The 17,901-nt window shown below is 39.1% G+C and overlaps 1 protein-coding gene across 1 annotated transcript in view; it reads left to right on the top strand.

The window, feature by feature from the left end:
- Nucleotides 1-17,901, top strand: part of LOC121386514 (dopamine D2-like receptor) — a 432,317-nt gene that overhangs the window by 130,082 nt on the left and 284,334 nt on the right. The window contains exon 2 of the mRNA XM_041517442.1: nucleotides 2,299-2,445. The gene's annotated coding sequence lies outside the window, so the exon portion shown is untranslated. The remainder of the gene's footprint in view (nucleotides 1-2,298; nucleotides 2,446-17,901) is intronic.

The following is a 17,901-nucleotide window of genomic DNA, read 5'->3' as shown; positions in this document are numbered from 1 at the left end:
TATAATAAAGTAAGTAATTTTTGCCATTACTGGCGATTATTATACATGTGGCTAGAAATAACGCGTGTCATAATAACTACTGTGAGATCAAAAACGGCCAAGTCATCTTGTCACATCCGTTTAACAAATACTGGTCGTTAAATAGTGTGCCTTCCAGCCAGTGCACCACGACTGGTATCCCTGACTGGTCACTGGCGAAGTCAGAGGCTAAGTCCGGGGTGGGCGTGCCTGAACCTTTATTGGATATGGGCACGTAAATAGAGTTCCCGTTCCCGTTCACGACTGGTATATTAAAAAAGCCGTGGTATGTGCTATCCTGTTTGTGGGATGGTGTATATAAAATAATGGAAAATGTAGCGGGTTTCTTCTATAAGACTGTATGTCAAAATTATAAAATGTTTTAAATAAAGCAATGTGCTCTAGTGGTGTCGTTAAACAAAACAAATGTCTTTTAAAAAAAAATAGTGTGTGTATATGTACCTACGTACGTGGTCTCACACAGTCTCTAATGCCATTGCTGGGACTCGAACCGTAGGCACCGAATCGTCCACAATTCCCATAAAAAAATGTTCAGTTAACCGGACATATACCGTGATTCCAGATTACTAAAGCCGTTGTTTTAAGTACATGCACTATGTATGTATGTATGTATGTATGTATGTATGTATGTATATATGCATGTATGAATATCTATATTTTGTGTGTGTCGAGGTTGACTGTTACATACATAGATATTAACGCACTGGCGCAGGGGATAATTAAATCCTTTCTGCCACACACATTATCCCATGCCGTTGCTGGGACTCGAACCTGTGGCACCGAATCGCCCACAAATTGCTGACTAACCATGTTGCGTTCTGAGCTATCGAGGCATCCATAAAAAGGATGTTCTTTAACTCAACCACATGCATGGGTCCTACAATCTACGCGATCGATCTAGCTTACATGCATGAAACAGTGGGCAGACCTGACACTGGCTAGTATGTATTGATGTTTGAATGTCTATATATTGTCATGTATGTCGAGGTTGACTGTATGTATGTATGTATGTATGTATGTCGGATTTGACTATTACACACTGGCGCATGGGATAATTAAATCGTTTATTCTATTTGTTACATATCCTTAAAAAGCAGGTTTTAAGCAAATTTTAACATCTTTTTCGACTAAAAGTTATTTACAGCCGTTGCCCTTGTAGCTAACTTACGCGTCACAGACACGTGGTTGCCAGGTTAACAATACGTCACAATGTAATATATTTCCACCGTGTTGTTTTTCATTGGATGTCACTAACAGGTGTGTTCGAAACACTAAGTTATGTTGAAATTCACAATTTGGGCCAAAATATTTGATTTGTTTTAAAAGTTAATTCATCATACCTATTCCGTTTTATACATTAAAATGTATTAATAATGTGAGAAAATTGGATTTTACGATCAGTTCGTTCTATGCAGTAATTTGTTGTAAGCGTGTTCGTTGTAAGTGTTCTTTATTGATTATATATATATTGGATGCATGGCACAGTAAAGTACACTTATAAGGAACGAACTACTGCATAGAACAAACATTAATAACCAACTTTAGTAAATGTGTACGACGAACTACTTCTATAACGAACTAACTATCGTGGTCCCTTCCGGACACACACACACACACACACACACACACACACACACAGCGAGAGAGAGAGAGAGAGAGAGAGAGAGAGAGAGAGAGAGAGAGAGAGAGAGAGAGAGAGAGAGAGAGAGAGAGACAGAGAGGAGAGAGACAGAGAGACATAGAGACCAGAGAGAGAGAGAGAGAGAGAGAGAGAGAGAGAGAGAGAGAGAGAGAGAGAGAGAGAGAGAGAGAGAGAGAGAGAGAGAGAGAGAGAGAGAGAGAGAGAGAGAGACTGAGTAAAGTACACTGATCTAACGAACGCACTAACAACAGACTACTGTATACAACGAACTAGTCGTAAAGTCCCATTTTCTACCGCGGTTTTTGATTTACCAGTCTTAAGAAGCACCGGTTTCACGATTAGATCACGAAAGCCGTTATCTCTGTACTGGTGTATACTTTCTTATCAGGAAAGGAAGAGTAGTGGGAGATATCGGTCTGTGAGGGGTCACGGATCACGGCCTGTTTACACGTCCATGCGTGTCCCGAGCTGCGGGCCAACTGAAAGAAGCACGCGCCACCCCGCGCGCTGTGACGAGGCACGGCTCGCGCTATAGATTGGTTATTAACTGCATCGATCAGTACTAAGGTCAGTACACCAGTTTCCACTGTTGTACCGCTACCATTGATTCTTTACAGATTGGGCGATGCGGCTTGAGTGCGACGACACAAGCCTGTATCTAATGTAAACAACTGGCTACAGCCCCCCACCCACCCACCCGTCAGTTCTCTGACCCGGCAAAGTGGCATTCTCAAGGGATATTATTCTTGTGTGAATTGAGAAAGGTAAGCGATTTTTTAAACTATTTTATATATAGTTTGTTTGATTTCTTTCAGCCTTTCTGAGACGACATACACACTTGATTTCAAGAATGTTGTTTTGTTTAGAGAGAGAGAGAGGGCACTGCCACTATTTAATGAATACCAAGGCGACGGAAGGAAACAGCGATTAGGGATGAAGGGGTGGGAGTATGTATTACAGGCATGGCGGGGCAAAGGGGGCTTTAGGGGTGGGGGGTGGTGGCCTCTAGCTAATAAATATGAATCAAAAATATTATTGGTAGGAATTCTTAATGTAGAGATGAATTTTACTCGTAGAATACAGGAAATTGTATTTCAGGACATCTAGTTTTCACAATTTTAAGTGGAGCATACCCCGAACCCCCTAGAAACTTTTCTTTTCGTCCTCGATTTCAGTCAGCCCCCCCCCCCCCGGATACTTGATTTGCCGTGCCCCTATTAGTTTTATAGTCACGTTGACTGACATTGTCCCGTCCCGCCCCCCCCCCCCCTCCGGCCCCGTCTGCTCCCAGCCACCTATATTAAATTGTTTGAGTAAAACATATTATTGTACAGCGAAACTCCACAACACAGGACCCTCCCTAAACCGGAATTCTCTCAGGTCAGAGTGTTTAACGTGCACATTCAGAGCAAGCTATTGTAGCGCACGCCTGTCCAGGACAGGACTGAATTCTCTCAAAACTGGACGTTTCTTTCACGGTCCCTTGACTTACGAATCTTTTAACACTAAAGTTCACCTCTCTAAACCGGAAACCCCTCTAGTCAGAGTGTTTAACGTGTACATTCAGAGCACATTTACGAATCTTTTAACACTAAAGTTCACCTCTCTAAACCGGACTTTTTTTCACGGTCCCTTGATTTACGAATCTTTTAACACTAAAGTTCACCTCTCTAAACCGAAAACCTCTCTAAACTGAACACCGAATGAATAATTAATTAAGTCCCAAATATATACTATACAAACGTTTTGAGTTTTGAGGACAAGAAATACAACTTACAACTACTATAACTATAACAATATCGGCGATACAACCATTGTTAAGAATATAAGCATTCAAAAGAAACACCGGCCTCGGTGGCGTCGTGGCAGGCCATCGGTCTACAGGCTGGTAGGTACTGAGTTCGGATCCCAGTCGAGGCATGGAATTTTTAATCCAGATACCGACTCCAAACCCCGAGTGAGTGCTCCGCAAGGCTCAATGGGTAGGTGTAAACCACTTGCACCGACCAGTGATCCATAACTGGTTCAACAAAGGCCATGGTTTGTGCTATCCTGCCTGTGGGAAGCGCAAATAAAAGATCCCTTGCTGCCTGTCGTAAAAGAGTAGCCTATGTGGCGACAGCGGGTTTCCTCTAAAAAAATATGTGTGGTCCTTAACCATATGTCTGACGCCATATAACCGTAAAATAAAATGTGTTGAGTGCGTCGTTAAATAAAACACTTCTTTCTTTCAAAAGAAACTTTATGTACAGAAAAGACACGAAAGAAAAAAGTAAACGAAAAGTGAAAGAGGAAATAAGACAAATGGAATAAAAGTAATTGATATTCTCTTCGGACAACACGATCGAATTAAAATTAGCTCCATTGGTTAATTACCTGTGGATCTAACAGCATCCCGTTGGAGCTCATGTCCAGTTGACCTTTCATTCGACCAATCAACACCTTACTTGCAAAATCTCTGGCAGGGGTGGGTACAGAATATTTCAAGGTGCTGGGTGCAACGCTTAAGAGGGCATAAAATAGACCACACTTTTCATCTACATCGACCGCAGTCTATGATTTGTTATAAAATACAATAGAAACAAAAGTGTAGATTTAGCATGATTTTAAAAGGATTCCTAATTTAGGTATTTGCCCAATTTGTTGAGTTTTGATTAACATACAACATTTATTTAGTTATGTAGCTACTGCGCAAAATGAAAGAAAAATATTTAGGGGTCATAGAAAGCATGTGACCCGTAACTTTCTCCCAAAGAAGGGTTACGAGACACCTGTGACCCCCCTGGATTAGCACCTGATTAGGATAATGCATATACAGTATATATACACATTCATATACAAACATACACGATTACACAGTTTGTTTTATATCTGGAACCAACACGGCCTTCTATCGTTGGTTTTCGTACTACCTTACTAGCTTACTATATACGTCCTTTTTCTTAATTAGGCGTCGAACGGCGATGTGTTGGTACACTGTAATATCTGTTAACGTTTCTTATTAGTTATATACACTCACCTATTTACGTGTGTTTGTGTGTGTGTGTGTGTGTGTGTGTGTGTGTGTGTGTGTGTGTGTGTGTGTATGTGTGTGTATGTGTGTGTGTGTGTGCGTTTGTGTGTGTGTGTTGTTTGTTAGAGCGTATGTGTGTGTATGTCTGTGTTTATGTGTACAAGTGCATGTGTTAGAGTATATGTGTGTATGTCTGTGTGTGTATGTATGTGTGTGTGTGTGTGTGTGTGTGTGTGTGTGTGTATATATGTGTGTGTGTTTATGTGTATAAGTGCGTGTTAGAGTATATATGTGTGTATGTCTGTGTTTGTGTGTGTATTTGTCTGTTTGTGTGCGTTTGTGTGTGTGTGTGTGTGTGTTTGTGTGTGTGTGTGTGTGTGTGTGTTAGAGCGTATGCGTGTGTATGTCTGTTTATGTGTATAAGTGCGTGTGTTAGAGTATATATGTGTGTATGTCTGTGTTTGTGTGTGTGTGTGTGTGTGTGTGTGTGTGTGTGTACTGATGTATGTATATCTATATATTATATGTATGTCAGGTTTTATTATTACATACAAAATCATATATAGATATTAACGCACTGACGCAGGGGATAATTAATTCCTTTCTGGCCTCACAAATTATCTCATGCCGTTGCTGGGACTCGAACCTGTGGCACCGAATTGCTCGCAACTTCCAGACTTGCCACGATACGTTCTGAGTTACCGAGTCATCTTTATGTATGTGTGTATGTGCGTATGTGTGTATGTATGTATGTATGTATGTATGTATGTATGTATGTATGTGTGCATGCGTGCATGTGCGTATGTATATATGTATGTAATTATTGATGTATGTATGTATGTATGTATGCATGTATGCATGTATGTATGTATGTATGTTATAAAGCTGTATAGTGCGTGATATAATTAAATGTGAAAATCGATCTTGATGTCAGTGTATGGAACAACAACAATAACGAATACACACCGATATAGAGAAATGAAGCTGCTGTCTCGTACACAATTAATAACCCCCAGAGTGTATGGAATTTAACACTAGTATTTAAAAATCGAAGACTAATCTGGGCGACTAATCCCTTTCTTTGCGTCGACCAAGAAAACAAAAGTGGAAAGTTCGTACAAACATTAGATAAGGTTGTGCTGAAGGTGGTTGTGCTGAAGGTTGTGGTGCTTAAAGGCATACTGTTACGGATTTATGGACCTTGTTTCTCTAAAAATTGATAATAAAGAAAAATTACATTGATTTTTGGAAACCAAATCTAGCTATCGCACCACTTTAACTGAACCATGATGGAGTGAAATCCATGTCGACCCTCTCCACAATTTTAGTTTTTTTTTTAATTATGGCCCATTGCCATAATTCAATTATTTGTACAACATATGCTTAATAAGTGAAATATGGTGGTTACGTAGATGGTTGAATAAAATACATTTAGGGACAGAGCCAATATATATATTTTCAGATAATACTTTGTTAGGTCAGTGGTCTGTGGCAATATGCCTTTAAGGGTGTATACTACCAAATCAAATCCCATAGACGATAGACGACAGTAGTAACATATGTGGCTAAAACTCCTACCTGCAGCGTATCAATCGACATAAACGCAACGAATATAAATACTACCACCTCTCACCCTTAAAGTGAATCATAAAAAAATGGGGGTCAAACTGCTCATTTCTGAGATAACGGGTAGCGTCTATGACTACCCTAGTTCCGCACAAAATTTTAGTATTTGTTTTTTTTACAGGTACCTCATACAGGTTCCAAGCACAAGGCTACTTAACACAGTGGTACTAGATGAAATAAAATTGCATACATTTTTAGCCCAGATGAAACTAATTGTTTTTACAACCAACACACTCACATTTATAACCAATCACAGGACTTGTGGTGTTCACTTCTCTATCAAAAGTTGGGTGCTCCTCGAACTTTGACCCAGCCGGAAGTTATTTGGTTTAGTACTACCTTAAAACTGAAGGCGTTTTGGAGACTGGCTAGTGTAGAGTCGAGCCATCAAGTAGTTATAGTCCATGGCCCTCATGGCACATAGCTCAGATATCTGGCAGTGGAATAGAGGATATAAGCACTAACATAAATTGACCAGTGAACCATCATGCACTGAATGATGAATCAATCTGTGGCCAGTGGCGGACCCAGCGACGGGTCACAGGGGTTCCGTAACCTCCCCGTTTGAAGAGCCCGTTCCAATTACGTTTTGCTTAATTCACTAAACACGTAGCGCCGAATTTACAAAGCCGGGCAATACCGTTGTGTCGGACGTACATTTCAGTCATTTTAGCAACACATTAAAGGGACATACTCTAGTTTCAACCCGTGAAAATTAACACTAAGTTTAATTAAAGGGACATACTCTAGTTTCAACCCGTGAAAATTAACACTAAGTTTAATTAATCTACAAACCTGTAACACATTTGAATAAAGTTACAACTGAGTAAAACATGAGTCTGTGACTTAGAAATGGTGAAATACCCTCTAAAAATAGACTAAAACTCGACTCCATAGTTGTTACTACTCAGACGCACGTGCGTTTTTAAAAATATGAGAAATGCATTTTGTGATATCAAAAACACCAGGATGACCAAAAACACTTCGAATGTACGAAATCAATAATCTAAACAATAACATGTAAGTAAAGTATGATTTAAGTTATCAAAAACGGTTATAATAGTAAAAAAATATGCCTTAGTGTTTAAAAACTTGGGTATGTCCCTTTAAATACATACACAAACGATCCACAACTTGTTTTGTAGTATTATACATTGTAAGAACCAACTAGGACTTCATTGTCGTATTCCATATATAAACTTTATTCCATCCTTATGTCACTATAGGTGTAGAGTGAAAAATATGCATGGTGTTGGAAAGAAAGAAATGTTTTATTTAACGACGCACTTAACACATTTTATTTACGGTTATATGGCGTCAGACATATGGTTAAGGACCACACAGATTTTGAGAGGAAACCCGCTGTCGCCACTACATGGGCTACTCTTCCGATTGGCAGCAAGGGATCTTTTATTTGCGCTTCCCACAGGCAGGATAGCACAAACCATGGCCTTTGTTGAACCAGTTATGGATCACTGGTCGGTGCAAGTGGTTTACACCTACCCACTGAGCCTTGCGGAGCACTCACTCAGGGTTTGGAGTCGGTATCTGGATTAAAAATCCCATGCCTCGACTGGGGTCCGAACCCAGTACCTGCCAGCCTGTAGACCGATGGCCTGCCACGACGCCACCGAGGCCGGTACATGGTGTTGGACGTATGCACACAAACTGCAAGTTTTCACCCACACATGGTTATGTCTAAATCTCTGTGATGTGTGAGGGCATATTGGAAATATTGTGTTCTATTTATATAGGGTAGATGTTTATCTGTGTATTAAATGTAAAAACATTATGTTTTTATCGCACACTAAAAATATAGAGACAAACGTACTTGGTGTCGGACGTATATTTTTTTGGTGTCGGAAATACAATTGCGTATGCGTGTGAAATACAATTTTACAAGTACAGTAAAGTACTCTTATTACGAACCGGAAGGGATCATGTTAATTAATTAGTTACACCAGTAGTTCGTTGTACACATTTGCATAAGTTAGTTATTAATGTATAGAGAGATAAAACGTGACCTTTCGATCAGTTCGTCCTATGCAATACTTCGTTCTAAGCATGTTCGTTGTAAGTGTACTTTACTGTATTGAAAAACGGCCATTATATTTAACAAACAAGATGGTGTTAAAAACAAAAACAGAGTTTGAGCTAAGATTTGTTATTTTTGTTTGAAAAAGAAAGAAAGAAAAACAATTACCAGGTGCATCGCAAGAGGGGGTTCAGGGGTTGGGGATGAACCTCCCTCGTGGCCATGTGGTTTCTTTAAAGCACTATTGGCCAAAAAACTTCACTAGTTAATTACAAACATGAACCATGGGGGTGGTGGTGGTGGTGATGGTGGTGGTGGTGGTGGTGGTGGGGGGGGGGGAGGTTGCAGGGCAGCTATCTTGTGTTTAGTGTACAAATAAACAAAACTGACAAGAGGCATTACATACATGTATGACTATCATAACACCACTACAGGGCCCCGTCCCACGAAGCGATCTTAGCCCTAAGATCAACTTAAGTCCATAGGGTAGCCCAGTGGTAAAGCGTTCGCTTGATGCCCGGTCGGTCTAGGACCAATCCCCGTCGGTGGACTCATTGGGCTATTTCTCGTTCCTGCCCTTGCTCCTATACTGGTGTAACAAAGACCGTGGTGTGTACTATCCTGTCTGTGGGATGGTGCATATAAAAGATCCCTTGCTGCTAATCGAAAAAGAGTAGCCCGTGACGTGGCGACAGCGGGTTTCCTCTCTCAGTATCTGTGTGGTCCTTAACCATATATCCGATGCCATATAACCGTAAATAAAATGTGTTGAGAGCGTCGTTAAATAAAACATTTCCTTTCTTTTCATTTCCTGAATGTAACTAGCGGTTTCTCAGAATGTGACGTCACATTTAACATTTTAGTCATTATCCTGTACACATTTGTCAATTTGTAAAATTCTGCCAGTAAATGCACTTTCTGGGTTTGCTATTTTTTTTTATGTACATGAACAGTTAGTTGCATGTTTAATTTTTTACACTTTAAAACATAATTGATACATTTGGCCGGAAGCTGCCTAATGCACACTTTCATACCCCCCCCCCCCCCCCCCCCCCCCCCCGTAATCCAATTATATGGATAGAAATTAATGCTCAAGGTCACAACCGGTTCTAGTTATAAAAATGTGTGCTAATATCAAACTGGTATTGCATAAATATCAATACTTTGCATCAAAATGGGAAAGAATAAACATGCTTTATGGTGTCGGACGTACACTATAACATCACCACAGTAGCATGGTACGAGTTACATATTCAGTAAATGTTTTTTACATTTATGAATCAACCACATAAAATATATATATATATCTAAATCTATATATCTATATATATATATATATATATATATATATATATATATATATATATATATATATATATATTATGTCAATTAACAAAGGACATGTCTGGGATTATTTATGTATAAAAATTATATTTCTACTTACTTATGTATAAAAAAATACGTTGATAAATGTGTTGTTAGACTTTGTCGTGAAATACTGCTGCACTCACGCTTGGTGCATTCGTTGCATTATACATGACTAAAATACCTCTCCTGGAAAGGAAAGAAAGAAAGAAATGTTTTATTTAATGACGCACTCAACACATTTTATTTACGGTTATATGGTGTCACACATATGGTTACGGACCACACAGAGCTTTGAGAGGAAACCCGCTGTCGCCACTACATGGGCTACTCTTTCCGATTAGCAGCAAGGGATCCTTTATTTGCGCTTCCTACAGGCAGGATAGCACAAACCATGACCTTTGTTGAACCAGTTATGGATCACTGGTCGGTGCAAGTGGTTTACACCTACCCACTGAGTCTTGCGGAGCACTCACTCAGGGTTTGGAGTCGGTATCTGGAATACAAATCCCATGCCTCGACTGGGATCCGAACCCAGTACCTGCCAGCCTGTAGACCGATGGCCTAACCACGACGCCACCGAGGCCGGTCTCCTAAAAAGGATTAATGTAATATTTGACACTAAAGATAATAACCTTTCAAATGATGCCAAACTTGTCTCATTTTAATGAGTTTTTAAAAATGACCTGTTGGTTTACCTGGCCACAGAATTGCCCAGCCTGTTTATGTTTTACACAGATGTAACTACAGTGAAACCTCCCAAGACCGGACCCTCTGTAAACCGGAATTCCCTCAAAACCGAACGTTTTACAGAGTCCCTTTTTTAAAAACCAGGACAGAACATAACCGCTCTAAACCGGATCCCTCTTAAAATGGTGTCCGGTTTAGAAGCTTTTTACTGTACATACATTTACAATTCTTAAACACCTGCGTTTAAGGAAACAGGCTTCATAAATTCGGTCCTAAATTTCCCTGAAAACACGTCTCTAGGCAGCTTTAAAAACAAATTCCGCGGGAACCCTGTACACTAACACAGACATAACGTGCACACGGCGGTGTGCTTAGAGCACTGGAGTGCACGTGTATGTAACTGTGTGTGGCAATGTCTGACAGATGGTATTATATAAAAGATCACTTGCTGCTAATCGCAAAAAGTAGCCCATGAAGTGGCGAAAGCGGGGATTCCTCCCTCAATATCTGTGTGGTCCATAACCATATGTCCGACGCCATATAACCGTAAATTAAATGTGTTGAGTGCGTCGTTAAATAAAACATTTCCTTCGTTGTATGAAACGTACTAGGCGAAAATTAGAACAACAGCAATAACAGTAACAAAAACTAAACTTACTATACATATATAGAGATGTACACTATTGTATAGTAGTGTTCAGACAATATCCCTGGGATACTGTTGTATAGAAGTTTACAGACGAGTTGATTGAGATACTGTTGTATAGAAATTAATAGATGCTATGCTTCAGATACTGTTGTATAGAAGTTTGCAGGCAATATCCTTGAGACGTTGTTGTATAACACTGTGCAGGCACTTTGGTATAATAATGTGCATGTGATATCCCCGAGACGCTGTTGTATAGAAGTGCACAGACAATATCCTTGAGACACTGTTGTATAATAGTGTACAGGCGATATCCTTGAGACACTGTTGTATAATAATGTACATACAATATCCCCGATACACTGGTGTATATAAGTGTACAGACGATATCCTTGTAAAACTGTTGTATAATAGTGTACAGGCGATATCCCTGAGACGCTGTTGTATAATAATGTACAGGCGATATCCTTGAGACGCTGTTGTATAATAATGTGCAGGCAATATCCTTGAGACATTGTTGTATAATAGTGTGCAGGCGATATCCTTGAGACACTGTTGTATAATAGTGTACAGGCAGTATCATTGAGACGCTGTTGTATACTAATGTACAGGCAGTATCTTTGAGACACTGTTGTATAATAGTGTACAGGCGATATCCTTGAGACGCTGTTGTATAATAATGTACATGCGATATCCATGAGATACTGTTGTATAGAAGTGTACAGACGATATCCTTGAGACACTTGTATAATAGTTTACAGGCGATATCCTTGAGACACTGTTGTACAATAGTCTACATGCGATATCCTTGAGACTGTGTTGTATGATAGTGTACAAGCGATATCATTGAGACATTGTTGCATAATATTGTACTGGCAATATCGTTGAGACGTTGTTATATAATAATGTACAGGCAGTATCTTTGAGACACTGTTGTATACTAGTGTACAGGCAGTATCTTTGAGACACTGTTGTATAATAGTGTACAGGCGATATCCTTGAGACTCTGTTATATAATAATGTACAAGCAATATCATTGAGACGCTGTTATATAATAATGTACAGGCAGTATCTTTGAGACACTTGTATAATAGTGTACATGCGATATCCTTGAAACTCTGTTGTATAATAATGTACATGCGATATCCATGAGATACTGTTGTATAGAAGTGTAATGACAATACCCTTGAGACGCTGTTGTATAATAATGTACATGCGATATCCTTAAGATGCTGTTGTATAATAATGTACATGCGATATCCTTCAGACATTGTTGTATAGAAGTGTACAGACGATATCCTTGGGACACTTGTATAATAGTTTACAGGCGATATCATTGAGACACTGTTGTACAATAGTCTACATGCGATATCCTTGAGACTGTTGTATGATAGTGTACAAGCAATATCATTGAGACATTGTTGCATAATATTGTACTGGCAATATCCTTGAGACGCTGTTATATAATAATGTACAGGCAGTATCTTTGAGACACTGTTGTATAATATTGTACTGGCAATATCCCTGAGACGCTGTTGTATAATAAAGTACATGCGATATCCATGAGATACTGTTGTATAGAAGTGTAATGACAATATCATTGAGACGCTGTTGTATAATAATGTACATGCGATATCCTTGAGACATTGTTGTATAGAAGTGTACAGACGATATCCTTGGGACACTTGTATAATAGTTTACAGGCGATATCCTTGAGACACTGTTGTACAATAGTCTACATGCGATATCCTTGAGACTGTTGTATGATAGTGTACAAGCGATATCATTGAGACATTGTTGCATAATATTTTACTGGCAATATCCTTGAGACGCTGTTATATAATAATGTACAGGCAGTATCTTTGAGACACTGTTGTATAATATTGTACTGACAATATCCCTGAGACGCTGTTGTATAATAAAGTACATGCAATATCCATGAGATACTGTTGTATAGAAGTGTAATGACAATATCATTGAGACGCTGTTGTATAATAATGTACATGCGATATCCTTAAGATGCTGTTGTATAATATTGTACAGACAATATCCGTGAGACGCTGTTGTATAATAGTGTACAGGCAGTATCCCTGAGACGCTGTTGTATAGAGGTGTATAGTCCATGCTTGAGACACTTGTATAGCAGTGTAGAGACGATATTTCTGTAAGACACTATTGTATAGAAGTGTTCGATATGCTATCTTTATGACGCTATTGTGTACAAAAATAAGTTATACATTTTGAAACATTATTGTACAGAAATGTACAGGCGACATTTGTGATACACTGTTATATAATAGGATGTGGACGTATTTATCATATACTAGTCATAACAAGTTAAGGATCAGTATGAAATTTTACCTTATTTTAAAACAAAAATCAAGGGCGGTGATAGGTAATAAAGGTTACACTCTTGAATACAGTACATGAGTCTTACTCACAGCTTGTTTGGTTGTCGGTAGAGAGCGTATGGCAAATGCATAACAAATCCAAGATTGTTTCACGTTTTAAAACTTTTTTTCTGACTAAGCAGGACACCTGCCTAAAAACAGCATGGTGCACGTGAAACTCCTTTTTTATGTTAAAACGTTTCATGTTTGATTAAAGGCATACTGTCGCGGATTTAACGACCTTATTTCTCTAAAAAGTGGATAATAAATGAAAATTACATCAATGTTTAGAAACCAAATCTGGCTATTGAATCACCTTAACTAAGCCATGATGGAGTGAAATCCATGTCAACCATCTTGGCAATATTATTTTTTAAATTATGGACCATTGCCATAATTCAGTTATTTTTTACAAAATATTATTAATAAGTGGAGTATGATGGTTACGCAGATTGTTGAATAAAGTACATTTAGGGACAAATCAAATACATATGTTTCACGTAATAATGTGTTAGGCCATTTAATAGGTCAGTGGTCTGTGACAATATGCCTTTAACGTTGGGGGGGGGGGGGGGGGGGGGGTATAAATATCTTTGCAATCTGGCTTCGGATAACCATGCCACCAAAACGTAAACTGAAGATTCTGGAGCCTCTTACATGTCTGCATGATAGCATATCCATGAGACAAGTAGCGAGATTTCTGCAAGTGAGCCATTCCGTCATCCATACCACTGGCACGGCGAATGGTCTACCCATCTCAGACGCAGTGTCCATGTGGTCCTTAACTTCTTGTGACAAGTGTATGTATCATGCGGATGACTATGTACAACCATCGATCGTTCTATTTTCTAGGATGTAATATCTGCTATTGCTCATGTCTCCTATTGTTATCCAACGACCCTGCATAATCTGGACTGTGTCCTGTCGTCTGCTGCTTATTGGACTTAGGTTCGAGTTCAAGTTCTTTATTGCTTTACGTTTTTACAACTTTCAGCATAACACATTTCATTCATTATTTCAACGTATTTTCGTGCTTATATCCAATTAAGGTTCAAGCACGCTGTCCTGGACACACATCTATCTGTCGCTATCTGGGCTGTCTGTCCAGGACAGTGAGTTAGTTGTTAGTGGTTAGTGAGAGAGAAGAGGGTGTAGTGGCCTTACACCTACCCATCGAGCCCTTAAGAACTCGTTCTGGTTTGGAGCCAGTACCGGGCAGCTTACTACATTAATTCATTCATTCATTCATTTCAACTTATTTTCGTGCTTATATCCAATTAAGGTTCAAGCACGCTGTCCTGGGCACACACCTCAGCTATCTGGGCTGTCTATCCAGGACAGTGGGTTAGTTGTTAGTTGTTAGTGAGAAAGAATCGGGTGTAGTGGCCTTACACCTACCCACTGAGCCCTTAAGAACTCGCTCTGGGTTGGAGCCGGTACGGGGCTGCGAACCCTGTACCTACCAGCCTGTAGTCCGATGGCTTAAAGCTTACTACAATGTACGACAAAATAATAACTATACACAGGATATGTACAGGATTATGGTGGAGAGTGATTTAGTAAATAATAATATTAATAATAATACTAATTAATAAATTAAGGTTCTGTGGACTTATATTATTTAATACATAGAAGTCATTATTAAGTATACTGAGAGATACATGTATTATTGGTTTAAAGGGACATTCATGAGTTTGCTGCATTGTAAGATGTTTCCGATTAATAAAATATTTCTACGATTAAACTTGCATATTAAATATATTTTCTTGTTTAAAATATCAGTGTCTGTATATTCAATATATTTCTGGCTGTATTAATATTTGTAACAAGCCCAAACTGGATTTTGTCTTCAAATAATTTCTTACGTACGAATTTTGTTTTGTTTTAAGTAATAAAATAAAATTTAACCTAGTGCACACATTAGAACGATCAGAAACAAGTTTAATATACAGCCACTAATAATTTATGCAGACAAATATAGTTGATATGTAATTACAATCGTTAGAAAGTCTCTGTTAGTCGATAACATCTTTAAAATTGCAGCAAACTCAGGAATGTCCCTTTAATATACATGTAAACGAATGGTACTATGTTGAATAAATAGAAGTAATGTTATTATTAACCAATTTGCTCCAATAGCTGATTTCTAACGGTATTTGCTCTAAATAAATATTTTCCGAGATTATTAAGTTCTTTAGCATTGTCAGACGCTAATAGCTGGGTAAGTTTACATTTTCTCAACCTTTCAATAATCGAGCGTCAAGCGACGCCCTGTTGTCTTGGTGAATTTCGTTCACTTGTTTTTGTCTTATTTATACAGTGAAACCCTTCTAAGCCGGACACCTTTAGGACCAAGACAAATATCCGGTATTAAGAGGGATTCAGAATAGAGAGGTTAAGTTCTGTCCTGGTTTTTAAATAGGGACTCTGTGAGACGTCCGGTTTTGATGGAATTCCGGTTTACAGAGGGTCCGGTCTTGAGAGGTTTCACTGTATCTAGTAATAGTGTAATATTCGTCAGTAGTATCAGTGTATTGTTGACCGGCCTCGGTGGCGTCGTGGTTAAGCCATCGGCCAACAGGCTGGTAGGTACTGGGTTCGGATCCCAGTCGAGGCATGGGATTTTTAATCAAGATACCGACTCCAAACCCTGAGTGAGTGCTCCGCAAGGCTCAATGGGTAGGTGTAAACCACTTGCACCGACCAGTGATCCATAACTGGTTCAACAAAGGCCATGGTTTGTGCTATCCTGCCTATGGGAAGCGCAAATAAAAGATCCCTTGCTGCTAATCGGAAAGAGTAGCCCATGAAGTGGCGACAGCGGGTTTCCTCTCAAAATCTGTGTGGTCCTTAACCATATGTCTCACGCCATATAACCGTACATAAAATGTGTTGAGTGCGTCGTTAAATAAAACATTTCTTTCTTTTAGTGTATTGTTATTAATTTGGTGTGCTAAATCATTCAGCTGGCGTGTTAAAATCATTCAAGTGGCGTGTTACTGTTTGCATCAGTAGTGTCGCTGGTGTAATCCATATGGATACGGCATTTATTCATAATGTCACTATATTCATTCATAGTGTCATTGTATTCATTTATATTGTCACTATGTATCCGCAGTGTTCATAAATTCGTTTGTAATGTCACTGTATTTATTCGTACTGTCACTATATGCATTTGTAGTGATACTGTAGTCATTAGTAGTTTTGCTACTTTCATTGGTAGTGTCACTGTTTATATCCGTAGTGTAACTTCATTAATGTGTAGTGACACTACTTCCGTTCTTGATGTCACTGCATTCATCCGCAGTGCTGTGCGTTGGTGATTCAACGACTAACTGGCCGCGTTGCTCCCTCAGAGGAGTGTTTTGCAAAATTCGGTTATAGTATTAATATGAAGGTCAAGGCCACCATCGATGAAGGCCAACCGTGGGCGGGAACTGCCAATTCGGCAAGGTAACAAGCTACAAGTGGGCTTAAATTTTAGACAGATTAATTCTATTTGTGTGACTTTTAATTACGACGTAGGACATATGGATACTATTGTCTGACAAAAGCAGTCATCTGAACATCCTACACATAACGTGGCGTGGCCTGAAAACATGAAGGGTTCACGGACAAAACCTCTTTAAGAAAAAGAACAAAACATTTTCACATAACTGGACAATATATTTCGAAACTGTTTCCCTTTTAATGTTTTGTTTTTTTAATGTTATAAGTATTTTACCGTACTATGACGTATCTTGTGTTGTTATTCGCTGAAATTATTTTAATTGCAAAATATCACCATCTGAATGGACATCGAGAGAAAGAGAGAGAGAGAGAGAGAGAGAGAGAGAGAGAGAGAGAGAGAGAGAGAGAGAGAGAGAGAGAGAGAGAGAGAGAGAGAGATGGAAGGAGGGAGAGACAGAGACACAGAGACAGAGAGCGAAAGAGAGAGAGAGAGAGAGAGAGAGAGAGAGAGAGAGAGAGAGAGAGAGAGAGAGAGAGAGAGAGAGAGAGACAGACAGAGAGAGAGAGAGAGAGAGAGAGAGAGAGAGAGAGAGAGAGAGAGAGAGAGAGAGAGAGAGAGAGAGACAGACAGAGACATAGACAGACAGAGAGAGAGAGAGAGAGAGAGAGAGAGAGAGAGAGAGAGAGACACAGAGACATAGACAGACATAGACAGACAGAGAGAGAGAGAGAGAGAGAGAGAGAGAGATGGAACTATATAGAGAATAACTAGTTAATGTCGTAGGATATCGGCTTTATCCTGTGACGATAAGAATGGGAAATCCCACGAGGCTTTTATTTAAAATAAAGTGCCGTTTTAAAGGGACATTCCTGAGTTTGCTGCAATTTTTAAGATGTTATCGACTAACAGAGACTTTTTAACAATTGTAATTACATATCAAATATATTTTTCTGCATAATATATTAGTGGCTGTATATTAAACGGGTTTGTGGTCGTTGTAATAT

The sequence above is a fragment of the Gigantopelta aegis genome, chromosome 12 (assembly GCF_016097555.1).
Source record: "Gigantopelta aegis isolate Gae_Host chromosome 12, Gae_host_genome, whole genome shotgun sequence".
NCBI classification, from domain to species: Eukaryota; Metazoa; Mollusca; class Gastropoda; order Neomphalida; family Peltospiridae; genus Gigantopelta; species Gigantopelta aegis.
This window is presented reverse-complemented; position numbering and strand designations above follow the sequence as displayed.